Source organism: Rana temporaria, chromosome 3 (genome assembly GCF_905171775.1).
Source record: "Rana temporaria chromosome 3, aRanTem1.1, whole genome shotgun sequence".
NCBI classification, from domain to species: domain Eukaryota; kingdom Metazoa; phylum Chordata; class Amphibia; order Anura; family Ranidae; genus Rana; species Rana temporaria.
The window spans coordinates 245,299,897-245,317,843 of NC_053491.1; the positions used below are offsets into that span (position 1 = coordinate 245,299,897).

At 45.4% G+C, this 17,947-nt stretch overlaps 1 protein-coding gene across 1 annotated transcript in view; it reads left to right on the forward strand.

Moving 5' to 3' along the window:
- The first annotated feature begins 16,188 nt into the window (after nucleotides 1-16,188).
- The window catches only part of CREBRF (CREB3 regulatory factor), a 75,415-nt gene continuing 73,656 nt past the window's right edge, over nucleotides 16,189-17,947 (forward strand). Inside the window, exon 1 of the mRNA XM_040344548.1 lies at nucleotides 16,189-16,363. The gene's annotated coding sequence lies outside the window, so the exon portion shown is untranslated. The remainder of the gene's footprint in view (nucleotides 16,364-17,947) is intronic.

A 17,947-nucleotide genomic window follows, 5' to 3' on the forward strand; every position in this document is an offset into this window, starting at 1 on the left:
CAGGTTTGTTTTTTTTAGCCCCACCTACAGCAATAGGACACAAGTTTGGTCATGGATAAAGAGGCTGTCCCCTCCCTGTCAATCAACTCGGAGAAAGGGATTTTACCGAAATCCTGTTTGTTTTTTAAAACACACACGTAATATAGTTCAATCTTTTTTTTTTTCTTGGCATACAGCTAGTGAAAACCCCAAATTCTGTATGTTAGAAAAATTTAAATATTACGTAAGACCAATAAAAAGTATTTTTAGTACAGAAATTTTGGCTTACTGAAAAGTATGTTCATGTAAAGTATAGTATGCATGCAATACTTGGTCGGGGGCTCCTTTTGTATAAATTACTGCATCAGTGCAGTATGGCATGGAGGTGATCAGCCTGTGGCACTGCTGAGGTGTTATGGAAGCCCAGGTTGCTTTGATAGCAGTCGTCACCTTGTCTGGTGTCTCTCCTCTTCACAATACCCCACAGATTCTCTATGGGGTTTAGGTTAGGCCAGTTTGCTGCCCAATCAAGCACAGTGATGAAGGCCGCTATCACAGCAACCTGGGCTTCCATAATACCTCAGCAGTGCCAAAGGGTGATTGCCTCCATGCCACACCACAGTAATTCATGCAAAAGGACCCCTGACCAAGTATTGAGTGCATACTATACTGTACATGGGCATACTTTTCAGTAAGCCAACATTTCTGGGTTAAATTTATTTTAATTGGTTTTATGTAGTATTCTAATTTTCTGACTACTGTGGTTTTTCACTAGCTTTTAGACCACTTTCACACTGGTGTGCGTTTCAGGCTAAAAACGGCACATAAAAAGCTCATGAAAACCTATTTCCATTAAAGTCAATGAACGCTTTCACACTGGGGGCAGTGTGCTGGAAGGGCTGTGAAAAAATCCCCTCTCCATTGAAATGAATTGAAAGCTCTTCAAAAGCCCTCAGTGTTTTTTACTGGCAGTTTAGAAGTGCCTCAGTGTGAAAGTGGCCTAAGCCATAATCATCAAAAATTAATAGAAATAAATGCTTCAAAAATATCACTCTGTGTGTAGCACATGTATATAAAAATGAGTTTCACTTTTTGAATTGAATAACTCAAATAAATTAACTTTTTGATGATATTCTAATCGTATGAGGGGTGTATATGTATGTGTGTGTGTGTATATGTGTATACATACATACGGCCAGATCCACAGAAAAATTACGCTGGCGTATCTATTGATACGCTGCATAATTTCAAAGTTCCTGCGTCGTATCTTTGTTTTGTATCTACAAAACAAGATACGACTGCATCTGGGCTCGATCCGACTGGCATTCGTCTTAGTACGCCGTCGGATCGTAGGTGCATTTTTCCGCCGGCCGCTAGGTGGCGTTTCCGTCGAATTCCGCGTCGAGTATGCAAATTAGCTAGATACGGCGATCCACAAACGTAAGTCCGGCCGGCGCATTTTTTTTACGTCGTTTCCGTAAGGCTTTTTTCGGCGTATAGTTACCCCTGCTATATGAGGTGTATCCTATGTTAAGTATGGCCGTCGCTTCTGCGTTGAATTTAGATTTTTTTATGTCGTTTGCGTAAGTCGTTCGCAAATAGGGATTTGCATAGAATGACGTTATCGTCGTAAACATTGGCTTGTTCCGGTTTATTTTCGAGCATGTGCACTAGGATACCCCCACGGACGGCGAATGCGCCGTTAAAAAAAAAAAACTTCATTTATGTCGGGTCACGACGTATTAACATAAAACACGCCCCTATCACATACATTTGAATTGCGCGCCCTTACGCCGCCAAAGTTACACTATGCCGCCGTAACTTACGGCGCAAATTCTTTGAGGATAAGGAAAATGCGCTGTAAGTTACGGCGGCGTAGTGTATCAGAGATGCGCTACGCCGGACGTAGGAATGCGCTGCGAGGATCTGGCCCACAATGTGTATATATAGAGCTTTTTTTCTCAGAAAATAGGTGCAGGAACTCAACCACGATCCCGTTCATGTTTCACACACAGTAGAAGGGTCTTAAAGGGGCATTAAATACCAGGATTGCATTACATACAGAGTGCAGAGTTCAGGGGGTTACATTCAGAGTGCAGAGCTGTCACTTGTAAACACAGAAACCAGACTTCTGTGTTTACAAGTGATTTGTGATTAGCAGGCACCAAAGGGTCTGAGCCAGAAGTGGTTGAACTCCGTTCCCCCTGAAAAAAAAAAAGCCCTGTATATATGGATCTGGGTCACTAGTAGAGAGAGTGAGAACAGCAATGATCGGTTGTACTGCATTAATTCAACTTGGTGCTCTCTTTGAAATTGTGTGCCAGAAAAAGGCCAGAAAACCTATATATGCAATAATGTTCTCATACTTAAAATGTATCTTTGATCAAAATGTAAAATCATTTCAACATTTAACCACTTCAATACCAGGCACTTATACACCTTCCTGCCCAAGCCAATTTTCAGCTTTCAGCACTGTCGCAATTTGAATGACAATTGCGCGGTCATACAACACTGTACCCAAACATTTTTTATAATTTTGTTCCCACAAATAGAGCTTTCTTTTGGTGGTATTTGATTAACTCTGGGGTTTTTATTTTTTGCGCAAAAAAAAAAGTAAATTTTCTACTTCAACGACGGGCACTGATATTGCGGCTGCACTCACAGGCACTGATAAGGCGGCACTGACGGGCACCGAAAGGTGGTACTTATGGTGGCATGTATGGGCACTGATGGTCACTGATAGGTGGGCACTGATGGACACTGGATGGCATTTATGGGTGGCATTGCTGGGCATCATTGATTTGTGGTCTTTCACAATGGTGCCAATCAGTGCCCATTTGTGGGCACTGATTGGCACATATTTGGCATCAATTTGCATATGTGGATGGCCATGTGGGATGTACCTGGCCATCCACATGCTTGGGACTTCCCTGGTGGTCCTGGCGGCTTCCCTGGTGGTCCAGTCTGGGCATCAACGGCTCTTCCTGTTTACGTTGTGATCAGCCGTGATTGTACATGGCTGATCACGTGGTAAAGAGTCTCCTCCGGAGGCTCTTTACCGAGATCAGAGATGCAGGCAGACTGACACCCCCGCATCACCCATCGCCGCACTGCGCACCAGCATGTTATCCTGCTGGACGCCAATAGACGTCCAGTCAGGATAACAGAACCACTTCCCGGACGTCAATTGTCTATTGATCGGGCAGGAAGTGGTTAAATTATTTCTAGCCCACACATTTCAACTGAACAATTTTAGAAATTTGTAAACTTTATGATAACACATTTACTTCCTTGAATTCTCTGCCATTTGCTATGTCCTGTTGATGGACACTGCTGTGTCACAGAATGCACTAAAGCTTCGTACACGCAATTGATTGTTGGCAGGGGACTGTCTGTTAACAGACTGTTGTCCCAAAATCTAACCATTGGTACGCTCCTTCTGACAATTGTCCAACTTTCGGCCAACAAATGTTGGATGGCAGGCTAGTACATTTTTGTTGGACAACGGTCTGTTTTCTGATTTTTGTATTGTCAGTACACAAGTCTGTCACACAAAAGTCGAAAGTACAAACACGCATGCTTGGAATCAAAGCTCGCCAAGCACAAAATTAGCAGAAGGGCCCCAAAGGGTGGCTATCAAGAGCTGAAATTTCTAGTAGTACATCACTACGTTTGTGTTTGTTGGCCGACAATTGTGTACCGCTAGCATGCAAGACAAAAATCCAGGCACACACCCTTTGGACAAAAAAAAAATCAGACTCTTGGTTGGCTAACAATCGGATCGTGTGTACGCCTTCTGAACTACAGAGGCAAGGAGTTTCAGGAGGCATCAGTATAGGATTCACTGCTTGAAGGCAGAAAGGTGTCATGTGATATGTAGTCCTTAAACGGAAGAGAAAGATGTAAAGCATGCAGGGAATCTAGAAAGTTATGGTCAGCAGACAGGAAGAACTCACAACATGAAAGGAGATTTTTTTTCAAGAAAGCTATTCCTGAATTGTCAAATATAAGAAAAATATAAGCCAAAAAAATATAACTATTGTTTGTATTGCTATTACAATTCTGATGTGATTAAAAAGAAAGTGTAAGCTCTGACCATAAATCTCCTTTAAAATAAGCATATTGAAATACAGTGGAACCTCGGATTGCGAGTAACTCGGTTCATGAGCGTTTCGTAATTTGAGCACTGTATTTAAAAAAAAAAATCGTGACTCGGTTTTTGAGTGTTGTCTCGTAAAACAAGCACAATTCAGGCCAAAGCGGTGTGCGGTACTGCTTGTGGCCCGAGGTGGGGGGGGGGGGGGGTGCCAAAGCAGAGCCGAACGTCGCAGTTCGCAAATGCACAGAAAGGCCAGAGGACAGCACGACTGACCTTGGCAAATGCTCGGGTAGGAAGTCTTTCTGAGGTGTGCCGAGGTCAGCCAAAGTGTCCTCTGGGCTTTTCGGCTGTTTCCGAGGCTCTGCCCCTGCCTCTGGCCGCAGGCTGAAGTCAATACGGAACAAATTATTTTCGTTTCCATTGACTTCAATGGGGAAACTCGCTTTGATATGCAAGTACTTTGGATTACTAGCATACTCCTGGAACAGACTATGCTCATAATTCGAGGTTCCATTGTATCTTAGGCTAGCACCAGTCAGCCCAATTAATGGGCCATGCCCACATAACTAAGCATCCTACTTAAAAATATTGGCCCTCACGGAATATAGTGGCTACTGTTATTGACCTCTACAAAAGAACCTGGCTGTCATTCAAATTCATTAGCTGTAGTAGTTTCCAAGTCACTGTTGCTTAACTAGTATCCCAGATTAGGATCTCTGGCTTCACTGGGATTTTAGTGATTGGTGTATGCAGGTTTTTTTTTTTTTCCCCCCTCAGAGAAAAGGTGCAGGAGCTCGCCCCTCTCCCCTAGGCCATGCCTGTCTCTGCCCCCCACCCACCTCCCAGCATCACCCCCTTTAGAGAACATGTATAATTTGGGGGGCTATACAAGTAATATGTATGAAACTTAATAAAAAGCAATGTCCGGTGCCAGTGATTGTTCCCAGGTTCCTTTCTAAATGGGAATCGGACCTTGCAACTCATTTCTCTGACTCACAAGAAGCAGAAAATCCTCCAATTTGCTCAGAAGTCTTCTATGGCCACTAGAATTTAGGAGACTGGTTACAAGATCTTGACCCGTTGGTATAGGGCTCCCACCACTTTGCACTGCATTCCCCCCCCCTCAGGTCCCTAGTACATGTTGACGATGTGGCAATGCAGAGGGAAATGGTGCTCCATATCTTTTGGGACTGTCCCAAACTTAGGAAGATTTGGCGAGAGGTGGTTAGTATTGTCAAGCACCTGACTAACGTCGATCTGAAGGGGAACTCTGCAACATGTCTGTGGCATCTCTCGGACCATCCTATCAAGAAATATAAAGCAGCCCTCACAATTCTGTTATTGAATGTGGCTATTGCATTTATCCCCTTATGAAAAATAAAAAAGAGACATGGAAACCAACGCAAACAAGCAATGCGATGTAAATGCCAGACACTCATCTACTCACCCCAATTGAAGGAGGGGCTCAATGGCTAGAAGCATCCCCTTGGAGTTGGAGATCCCACCGTCAAAATCTCTGTGGTTCTTCAAAGTCAATGAACTTCGGGATATGGAGGATCTCGCAGCTACCTTGCACAATCGTAAGAAGATCTTTCAGAAGACCATGGCAACATTTTGTATACACTGATGTCTATCATCAGGGAGTTTTGCAACCTCGCTGACCACCTGTGCGAGAGGTTCTACCCTTCCTTCTTAATATTGCTTTATCTTTCCTTGTATAAGATCATTTGTTTCTCAATTCTACCCCTTTACCACCACTCTTTCTTAGTCCTCTTTTCCCTCCACTCTACCCCCCCCCCCCCAATATATACCTGTCTGAGTTCTGTGTTCTGTCCTTTTTCAGATATTGGAATATCATTCTGGGTCCGTCTGGCTACCGGGAGGCCCGCTTCCCGGTGTCTTGCATTATTTATTTTGTAAAAATATAGTTGCACAGTTTTAAGCTCACTAGTATATATTTTGGGTCTCTCATGTCAATACTCTGCCTGCCATACAGGCTAGGTAAACTTTTATTGGATATAAAATAATAAAATCGATACACTCACAAGTGAAGGTAAATAAACTCTGGTGAAGCCAACTTATAGAGGACGCTGTCATTTTCAGGATAACTACACTTTCCTCTATTATTGTTATACAGGATTTATATAGCGCCAACAGTTTGCGCAGCGCTTTACATCAGGGAAGACAGTACAGTCACAATACGAATCAATACAGGAGGGATCAGAGGCTCGTTAGAGCTTACAATCTAGAAGGGAGGGTCAAGTGGAACAAAGGGTAGTAGCTGTGGGAGATGATCAGATGGACTCAAATGAAAATACAGATGTTAGGTGTGGGAAGGGTAGGCTTCTCTAAAGAGGAGGGTTTTCAGGGATCCTCTAAAAGCTAATAGAGCAGGAGATAGGCGGATAGATTGGGGTAAGGAGTTCCATAGGCTTGGAGAGGCTCTGGAAAAGTCCTGGAGACGAGCATGGGAGCAGGTGATGAGAGAGCTAGAGAGTAGGAGGTCTTGAGAAGAACGAAGAGAACGATTAGGCTGGTATTTAGAGACTAGGTCAGTGATGTAGCTAGGGGCAGAGTTGTGGATGGCTTTGTAGGTAATTGTTAGTAGTTTGAATTTAATTTGTTGGGTAAGTGGAAGCCAGTGGAGGGATTGACAGAGACTGTGCCCCACAGTCCTCTCCTGACCGGCCACCTCTACAGTCAGTGAGCGGCTCACTCGTGGTCTGTCCGCAGCTGCTTGATGAGCCCTTGTCTGTGGAGCCAGCCCATCCATCCAGCGGTCTTCTCATCCACTTTAAAGCACGGATGTGTCCCTCACTAAGGCTCTCTATTGGAGGAACTGTTTGACGCTGTTTTTTTCACCTTCACTTGTGAGTGTATCAATTTTATTATTTTATATCCAATAAAATACTTTATTGCACCATGAGCCTGTGTGCTCATATTCCCTTTTGTTTGCACTCCAGGACCTTAACATGCTTCTTCTTCCACTACTTTGTTGCCTTGGCCGTGTGTTTTGGGTCATTGTCATGCTGGAATACCCATCCACCACCCATTTTCAATGCCCTGGCTAAGGAAAGGAGGTTCTCACCCAAGATTTGCCAGTACATGGCCCCATCCATTGTCCCTTTGATGCTGTTAAGTTGTCCTGTCCCCAGAAAAACACCCCCAAAGCATAATGTTTCCACCTCCATGTTTGACAATGGGTATGGTGTTCTTGGGGTCATAGGCAGCATTCCTCCTTCTCCAAACACAGCGAGTGGAGTTGATGCCAAAGAGCTCAATTTTGGTCTAATCTAACCACAACACTTTCACCCAGTTCTCCTTTGAATCATTCAGATGTTCACTGGTAAACTTCAGATGGACCTGTACATGTGCTTTCTTGAGCAGGGGGACCTTGTGGGCGCTTCAGTTCTTCATGGTTTAGTGTGTTACCAATTGCTTTCTTGGTGACTATGGTCCCAGCTGCTTTGAGATCATTGACCAGATTCTCCCTTGTAGTTCTGGGCTGATTCCTCACCATTCTCATGATCATTGAAACTCCACAAGGTGAGATCTTGCATAGAGCCCCAGACAGAGGGAGATTGACAGTTATCTTGTGTTTCTTCCATTTGAGAATAATCGCACTAACTGTTGTCACCCTCTCACCAAACTAATTGACGATGGTCTTGTAGCCCATTCCAGCCTTGTGTAGGTCTACAATGTTGTCCCTGACATCCTTGAACAGCTCTTTGGTTTTGGCCATGGTAGAGACATTGGAATATAATTGATTGATTGCTTATGTGGACAGGTGTCTTTTTTTACAGGTAACAAGCTGAGATTAGGAGCATTCTCATTAAAGCGGGGGTTCACCCAAAAAACAAGTATATAACATAACATTACATTCAGTATACCTCAAACATGTACAGTATGCCTTTTTTTGGGGGGGGAGGGTGTACATACAGAATTATCGGTCTTTTCCTCCCGGCTTCCGGGTACTCACTCCCGCGGGACTGGGCGTCCCTGTGCAGTGCCGCAATGTCATCTGGGACTTCGCCCATATGATTGACGTGCCTGAGAAAAACTCCCACCGGCGGATAAGGCGCGTGATGACTTTCCGAAAATAGCCGAACTGCGAGTCGGCTCTATACGGCGCCTGCGCACCGACTAGGAGCCGTGTAGCGCTGACTGCGCAGGCGCCGTACATGTCTGAGGTATACTGAATGTAATGTTATATACTTGTTTTTTGGGTGAACCCCCCCTTTAAGGGAGTGCTCCTAATCTCACCTTGTTATCTGTATAAAGGACACCAGGGAGACAGAAATCTAGCTGTTTGATAGGGGATCAGATACATATTTCACTCAATAAAATGCAAATCAATTTATATATATTTTTTTTTAAATGCGTTTTTCCGGATATTTGTTATTCTGTCTTTCACTCTCACCAATACAATTATAGACTGATCATTTTCTTGTCAATAAGCAAACATACAAAATCAGCAGGGGATCAAATATTTGCTATGGCTGAATGCTATGCTATGGCTGAATGACGGCTATAGCGTGGACAGCCAGTTCTGGGAGGCCGTCATTTGATAGCCTCCCATGATCGCAGGTGGCGCTTTGTGATCACAGTTTAAACCTGGACACTGCCGATCACAAATTAAAGAGCCAATCAGCAGCTCTTTACCACCTGATCAGCTGTGTCCAAACACAGCTGATCAGAATGTAAACAAAAGCCAGTTAACCTTTTGTAAAAGGGACATACACTGATAATCAGGGCACGGATTACCAGTGCAGTCCCAACAGTGCCCACCAGTGGTGCCAATCAGTGCCTCCACATCTGTGCAGCCTCATCAGTGCCTATCAGTGAAGGGTAAAAATTCACAGTTTGCAAAATGTTATAATAAACTCTGCAAAAGTTTGTTTTTTTCAGAATTTTCAGTTGTTTTCATTTATTTTGCAAAAAAATAAAAAACCCAATGGTGATTAAATACCACCAAATGAAAGCTCTATCTGTGTGAAAAAAATTATAAAAATGTTGTTTGGGTTAGAAAAAGAGCAATCCTGCTCTCAGTAGCACAACAATGGTAGTCACTGTTCGTCGCCACTCTAGCCAGAGTGGGTGAATTGCCACGGACAGACTTCTGCCACAAGCCTGGCAGCCGAAGTGTCACTTTGTGTTGCTGGGAGGAACAGGCCTCTGCCACAGGCCTAGTAAGAAGATGAGCTAAATGAATTGAGCTGATCCTCCCAGTAGATTTAGTTAGGGTCACCGGGTGACAGTTGAAATGTACCTGTCAATGTCCCGGTCACCAGATCCCTGATGGTTTGTGCAAGCCCTGTTGGACAACCTGCCCCTGGGTTCTCCTCAAGCCGACCCCCCAATTGAGCGGCACCCAGCCTGGGATCTTCTCAGTAAAGCAGTGGACCCAGTAAGTCACTGGGGCCCCTCTCTGCAGCATGAAGCTCCACGTAGCATGCGACCCCGGCCTGGAAGGCCATCGCCGGGGTCCGTTGGATGCGCGCACCCTAAAGGTGGATGCCGCACCTGAAACCCGTGGGAAGAAGCCCTCCAAAAATCATGGCGTCTGCCACAGATATAACCCTCCCCAGCATGCCCCACGTGGGAAAACTCCTCCAATTGGCTGCTGGGCAAAAGTGGCTCTGCCAGAACCCCTCTAGCGCCACCTGTCGCCCAGGGGTGGAAACAACACCCCTGGAGCGCAGACTGACCTACAGGACAGTTCAGGAATGACAGCAGCCCATTTTTTTTTAGCAAATTGTGAATGGGAGCAAAATAACTCTCCCATTCCCCACTAACTTTAGCGTAGTGCCCACACTGAAAGTAAGGGGGCGCTACATACAGGAGACCCATTTCGCTTATTTTTTTGGTCCCGAATACTTTGATGCCAGGTATCCCTAAGTTTTTCTTGCTAATGGCCCGACTAAACAGAGGGTTGTTCTCATAGCCATATGCAAGTCGGTTTCCTTTAGCTGCAGTAAAGAGACTGCTGAGCCAAAACAATAGGTACCTTTTATTACAAGGTACTATTCAGGAGACGGAGGTCACTATCCTATCTTATTATGCACCAAATATTAACCTGGAACCTTTTCTCACCCACATCTGTTCCTTGTTGAAGTCCCATCAGAAAGGCACTCTCCACTTAGCGGGTGAATCCAATGTCACACTGAATCCTGCCTTGGATATGTACCACTCTGAACACAAAGCTCCATCATCTGATGCTAAAAACTTTGCGCATTCTCTACAAAGTCATGACCTTCGATATCTGGAGAGAGCTTCACCCCACAGCCAGGGACTACACCCATTACTCTCATTCTCATTTCAGAATTGACCATATTTTTGTTTCGCGGAAACATCTCCCTTTAGTAGTGTCTGCCTCAATCCTGGCAACACCTTGATCAGACCACGACCCTGTATTAGTCGTATGTCACGCGCTACTTTCCAAAGCACAATATTCCCCTTGGACTATGAATGACTCACTCTTGTCTTTTAAAGAAATCCTCACTGATCTTAACCAGGCCTCAGTGGATTTGGTTCTAACGCTGGGTCAGTCTCTTCCCCGGTGACCCTTTGGGAAACATACAAAGCGGCCCTTAGGGGACATGTAATCCAACTGGCAGAAAAACGTAAGCGAGAACGACTATCAATACGACAATCCTTAGAAACTCGCCTAGACTCCCTGTCTACAACTTTTAAACAATCCCCTACCTCAGCCAATCGAAAACTGTTGACGAGGCAGAATGTACGCTACGCTGGGCCTGCCAGAAATGGTACGCCAAAGCGAACAGACCTAACTCAGTGCTGGCCAACAGGTTGCGCACCTTCACCCCAAAACACACCCCTATCACCTTACGCACTAGACATTATGTCCTGACGGGTAACCCGCTGAGGGTGCTGGAAGAATTCCGACATCGCCTCACCACCCTCTATTCTGCCCCCACTCAGCCTCCTAACCAGAATTTAGACTCCTTTCTGACGGGATTGACATTGCCCAATACTTCATTAATGGACCGAGATATACAGTTAACTGAAGTTTTGCAATGCATAAAGGAGCTGAAGGTAGGCAAAAGACCAGGCCCGGGTGGCTTCCCCGCACTTTATTATAGGAAATTAGCAGACGTTTTGGCCCCCCACCTGACGACGATGTTCAATGCAGTGAAAGATGGCCATGCATTCACTTCTAGCCTCTTAACCGCCAATATTACTATAATTCCAGAACCCGACCGTGACCACTCGTCTTGGACCAACTTTAGGCCTATCTCGCTTATTAATATGCACATGAAGATACCGACCAAAATCTTGGCCAACCACTTAAATTTCTTCTTACCACGCTTGGTCAAGAAAGACCAGATGGGATTCGTCCCGAGGCGATAGGCAGGAGACGCTATTAGACGAATAATACAACTTCAGCATATAGCCCACAGTTTATCTTTAGCGACTATGTTATTGTCTCTTGATATGAATAAGGCCTTTGACACTTTGTCTTGGCCTTACCCGACGACAGTGCTCCAACACTATGGTTTTGGATCGTCATTCTTGCAATGGATCTTGGTACTATACGACTCTCCCCAGGCTAAAGTCAAATATTACGTTTTTTAATCATCTCTTATAGCTATCAGGAGGGGAACTTGACAAGTCTGTCCACTCTCCCCGTTCCTATTTATCTTGGCCTTGGACCTGTTGGGGTAGGCGATTCAATCTCATCCGGACATAACTTGTGTCGAGGTAGCGGGCTCAACTTATAAGATTTCATTGCTCATGGACGATATCCTATTAACCCTAACTAACCCAAGAATCAGCCTGCCTAATGTGTTTTCCCTATTGGACTCCTTTGCATCTTTCTCTGGTCTGTCTGTCAATCCTGCAAAATCAAAAGCCATGTCAATAATCTTCTGCCCTTGGACTCGACAATTTTACAAAGTACCTTCACATTTCAATGGATGACATCTCTACCATACCTGGGGATCCGACTTACTCCAACCTATGCAGGGCTCTATCAGGCAAACTTCCCTCCCCTACTTAGGAAGATGACGGACACATTATCCTCCTGGACTCATCTTCCATTATCCTGGTTTGGCAGGATTGTGGAAATTCGCTACGCATTGTTGTCACCACGTTCCCATGTGACCCCGGAAGCACGGGCGTACGTTTCTTTTTAGCTAATGCCGGCTTTTTTAAATATTACATTTCTGATTTTATGATCTTCGTTTGTTGTACCGTTCCCCCTTTTTTCAATAAACGATCCAGCTATCCTTTGAGATGACGCACTATTGCAGCTCTTTTTATTTTTTACATCTCACGGATTTACCTTCTTTGGAGAGAGGGATACCATCACATCTCCATCAGTAATCCTAGGAGCGGAGGTGAGGAGGTCTGCAGGAGCACGGTGATCTTGATTCCCTGGATGACCACTAAGACCCCGCAGAGGTTTATCTGTAAGCTTCTATGACCTTGCTATTAGAGGTCCATCCAATCTGGTAAGGGCCCCCCTTTTACCTGTGTGTGTGCACGAGGAGGAATTCATCTTGGTGGTGGTGGACAACCATTCAATCTCCTTCATCCCTCATTCCAACCTGTATGCACCTTTCCTTGTGGGACCGGATTTCTCCCCTTTGGATACAGTGGACTATGTTCCAATTTTTCCACTTCTAGTTTTTTACACTCATTTGAATATTGGTTGTCCATTTGACATATGGATATCTGATTTGGCAGTAGTTGTTTTTTGAGATGATATGTATCATAACTTTCTTTGTATTTATTTATTGTTTTTGTGCATCTTATTGAATGATTATTTATTTCACTATAAGTATCATCTTTCACTTCATTCATATGGTTTTTGCAGTTTAATAATTATTTGATTCACCATATATATGTATATGTATCATTGTAGCGCGACTATCTTTTCTTGCACATTTTTTCACATGATTATCACATGTTTTGTGTCGCAGCTCATTTTCACTTAATATTTGTTTGTAATCCACTTACCAATAGTGCAGTATTTACCCTCCTTTTTTACAATTCGCATGACTTACCTTCCAAAATGACTTTACTACTTCAGAGTCCTACCTGTCCCGATTCCTCTACATATTTTGTGAATACATTAACACAAAATCCTGAAGTTTGTGTGGGGTTCTACCCGACTCAGGATTAATAAACAAATATTATATGCCCGCAGGGTCAACGGTGGACTCTCAGTCCCCAATCTGCAAGCCTATTATACAGCTGCGAATATAGCTCCTCTATCCCATCTTCACGAAAAAAACACCAATTGCCATTATGGGACATTATTGACCTAGCGGACTCACATCCAATACCCATCTCCTCTTTGCCCTGGCTCCCCTTTACACATCACCCTTCTGCAAATGGGCCATGATTGGCTCATTTCCATTGTCTATGGAACTCGGTCAAGTACTCAGCGGGTTTGAATTCCCCCTCATCTACCTCTACTCCAAATCATTCATTGCCCATTGTTCCCACGGGGGTGCGATAACCCCCAGCAGTTCTTCTGGTGGAAGGCCAATGGTTTTACGGACATCCATTCCTTGTTTACCCCCACCAGGATAATATCAATCGAAACCTTACGCTCTTCACACGAGATCCATTTACAAGAACACTTTAGCTACCTACAGATTCGACATTTCCTCCAGGGACTTATAAAATTTCAGCCGACCCCTTACACTCTGGCCCCTTTTGAAAGCTTCTGCAGTGCTCGACCCCTAACCTACTGGCATTACTGGGACCTGAAGATATCTATTTACCTTTATGTATCCAACTTTCATTTTCTTTTTACCTTTTTTTTTATATTATTTTCTTATTACTAGCATTTTTATCTCCTGCATAAAATGCTATCCTTCTGTTATGTTTATTCATAATGTATCCTTTACACTGTTAAGCTGTGAAGTTGCTATGGATATTATTAAAACTCTTTGTATAAGAAAAGGAAAGGTACATTTTAATAACATTCAATTACAATATGACTTGTGTTGCAATTGTATATGCTAGAATTTTTTTTTTCTATTGACTACCGAATATACTCGAGTATAAGCCGAGTTTTTCTGCCCATTTTTAGGGCTGAAAATACCCCTCTCGGCTTATACTCGAGTCAATGTGCCTTGGGCGTCCATTTTTTTTAATTCGTGGCTTCCTCCTGGTCCCATCCCGTTCTGTGATAGGCGTTTGACACTGTGTTCAGTGTTCTGCCTATCACGGACGTTCTTTCATCCTTGGACTCAGTTTCCCAGCAGACACTGTGTTCAGTGTTCCGCCTATCACAGACCTTCTCTTGTCCGAGGATGAAAGAACGTCAGTGATTGGCGGAATACTGAACACAGTGTCTGCTGGGAAACTGAGTCCGAGGATGAAAGAACGTCCGTGATAGGGGGAACACTGAACACAGTGTCAAACGCCTATCACGGAACCATCACTTGAGTACCTGTCCTACAGCCGCCCATCACCAGAGTACCCATCACACAGCCACCATGAGCAGAGTACCGTCACACAGCCACCCATCACAAGAGTACCCGTCACACAGCCACCCATCACAAGAGTACCTGTCCTACAGCCACCATCACCATAGTACCCGTCACACAGCCACCATCACTAGAGTACCTGTCACACAGCCACCATCACCAAAGTACCCGCTACACAGCAGCCCATCACCAGAGTACCCGTCACACAGCCGCCCATCACTGGAGTGCTCGTCACACAACCGCCCATCACTGGAAAACCCGTCGCACAGCCACCATCAGCAGAGTACCTGTCACACAGCCGCCCATCACCAGAGTGCCCATTCCAGGGGTATAAAAGTGCCCTGTAGGCAAGTGGTTAAAATGACACTATACCCTATTTAAAAATAAAATTATATTCAAGTACGTATTCTTAACCACTTGAGCTCCAGAAGGTTTTACCCCCTTCATGACCAAGCCATTTTTTGCAATTCAGTACTGCACTACTTTAACTGGTAATTGTGTGATCATGCAACACTGTACACAAACACACTTTATATAATTGTTTCACATAAATAAAGCTTTCCTTCGGTGGTAATTGATCACCACTGTGTTTTTCTTATGTTTTTGCGATAGAAATGAAAAATTACCAAAAGATTAAAAAAAAAAAAAAAAAGCTATATTTTCTGCATGCCTAAAATTGTTCTCTTTCGCTTTCAAGCTACCCAGCAGTTATTCCTGGGAATGAACATATATGAGAAGGACACACAGCACCTTTATATGAAGACATTTATGTTCACAAAAAAACAAGACAAAGAGAAATTAATGTCTTTGTATTTTCAACCCATCAGAGAGGATTGTAATTGGTGGAGATGTTCCTGTGTGTGCTGTTACTATGATGACAGAAGGGTTGCTGGCTGCAGGTATTGGGCAGCACGTGTTGTCAGCCCTATTCTTATTATTGCCACTGACAGCAGAGACCACTGATCGCAGGGTGTCAGAGACTGGTGGCAGGGTGTCTGTCAGTGCTGATCGCAGAGTGTCAGTGCTGATCGCATGGTGTGAGACTGATCGCTGTGTCAGTGCTGATCGCATGGTGTGAGACTGATCGCTGTGTCAGTGCTGATCGCATGGTGTGAGACTGATCGCTGTGTCAGTGCTGATCGCATGGTGTGAGACTGATCGCTGTGTCAGTGCTGATCGCAGATATCGGGACAGCTTACTATCATAGACTAGGCTTCCAAGGACAGTGATTGGAGGACGTCTATGAAGCCTATCATCAGCCTTTCTAAAGAAATCTCCTTCTCTCTGGAATCCCCCCTCCTCCTCTATATGGGAATGAATGAGATGTGAGCCCTCCCACTAAGGGAATCCCCTTCTCTTATTAAACTGCTAATTACCCCCCCCCCCCATCACCCTATAAATGAGCAGCACTCCTCTCCCTAGTGCCTGTCATGGTCATCCCCCAGGGAGGATGGAGATGGATCATTCCCTGCTCCTGGGTGTCAGTCGGTCAGTGTATGGAGGGGTAGATGTATCCGAAGTATAAGTCGTCCCCGGGCTCTCTGTTGCCCCTCTCCTCCTGATCGGGACTCGCCCCCCTCCCCTCCCTTTTCCACCCATGACAGTTGAGCGCCTATTGGCTGGGCTCGGGTACCAGGCGGATGGGATTGGTGCAGTGGCGAGTCACATGGGTGGGGAGTCACGCGCTTTCCGGGAACCCGTCAGGAAGGAAATAAACAAAACAAAGCAGAAAGCATGGAGACTGTCCGGGGGGGTGATCGGTGGCGGCGGAGCGGCTGACCCCACACATAGAGCGCCTTCTACCAACTACCAGTGACAGGTAAGGGGGTGCGGGGGGGCTGGGGCGGTCAGCAGGAGTAAGACAGGGGCACGGGACAGGGCACAGGGCACGCCTGCCAGGGACAGCCCGATCTATTCCAAAGGGGGGGCAGATGACTGCTCATCATATGACATCTGTCACTGCCAAGATTTCCAGCACCGTGTGTGTGTGTGTGTGTGTGTGATGGGGGAGAAGGCTGCTGTCAGGTGTAGGGGGGCGTGGTGCACCATTGACAGAAAGCTGCCAGTGACTGTGTGTGTATGTGGGTGGCATGGCCTCTGATGTGCACCCTTAATGCACTCACACCACAATCATTTCCACTCATACTACTCCAGGCTCCGCCATGGACACGACTAAATACGGCCGATCACATGGGACTCCCAATGGCAAATAATACGACTGGTGTGTTTATTATAAAAAATGATCCATGCAAACTGGTATTGTGCTACAAGGAGTCTAATCATTTATGATGAGCTGAGTATTGGGGACGGTATTAGTATTAGTATTAGAAGAGATGGAGAGCCCCCAGCTAAGTGCAGATGGGATGGGGTACCTCCAGGTAAATTTAGAAGAGATGAAGGCCCCCCAGCTGAGTGCAGATGGGATGGGGTACCTCCAGGTAAATCTAGAAGAGATGAAGGGCCCCCAGCTAAGTGCAGATGGGATGGGGTACCTCCAGGTAAATCTAGAAGAGATGAAGGGCCCCCAGCTGAGTGCAGATGGGATACCTCCAGGTGAATCTAGAAGAGATGGACCCCCCCAGGTGAGTGTACTTCCAGCTGAAAATAGGAGGGATGGGATTCCTGCATCTGACTAAAGAAGGGATGGGGTTACTTCGACTGAGTATAGTAGGGATGTGGTGCCTTCAGTCCACAAGGGATGACATGTCTCCAGTTGAGTATAGAAGGAATGGGGTTCCTTCAGCTAAATCTGGAAGGTATCAAATGCCCCACAGTTGAAGATAGTAGGGGGTGAAGTGCGTTCTGCTGCATACCTCCAGCAGATATTAGTGGGTGGGTGCCTCTAGTAGACTATTTGGGTGGGATGGGGTACCTCCAGCAGATAATAGGGTGGGATGGGGTACCGCTAGTAGACTATATGGGTGGGATGGGGTAACTCCAGCAGATATTAGGTGGATGGGGTACCCCCAGTAGACTATATGGGTGGGATGGGGTACCTCCAGCAGATAATAGGGGATGGGGTACCTCTAGTAGACTATATGGGTGGGATGGGATACCCCCAGGGTAGACTATATGGGTGGGATGGGGTACCTCCAGCAGATAATAGGGGGTGGGGTACCTCTAGTAGACTATATGGGGGGGATGGGGTACCCCCAGTAGACTATATGGGTGGGATAATAGGAGGGGTGTGGTCCCTTGTGCTTGGAGGGGGTGGAGAAGCTGTGACCTCTGTGATCTGGTCTGGGACTTTCCTGCTCGGTGGGCTGATGCAGACAGTATATAGATATGAGAGCAGTGTTGCTGAGACTTGTGTAGAGCACTATGGCACTACTGATCCCATGTACAGAGCGTGTAGTGGGCGCTGGTAGGTGTGTAGAGGATGCTCCTAGAAGTGTCCGGGCCT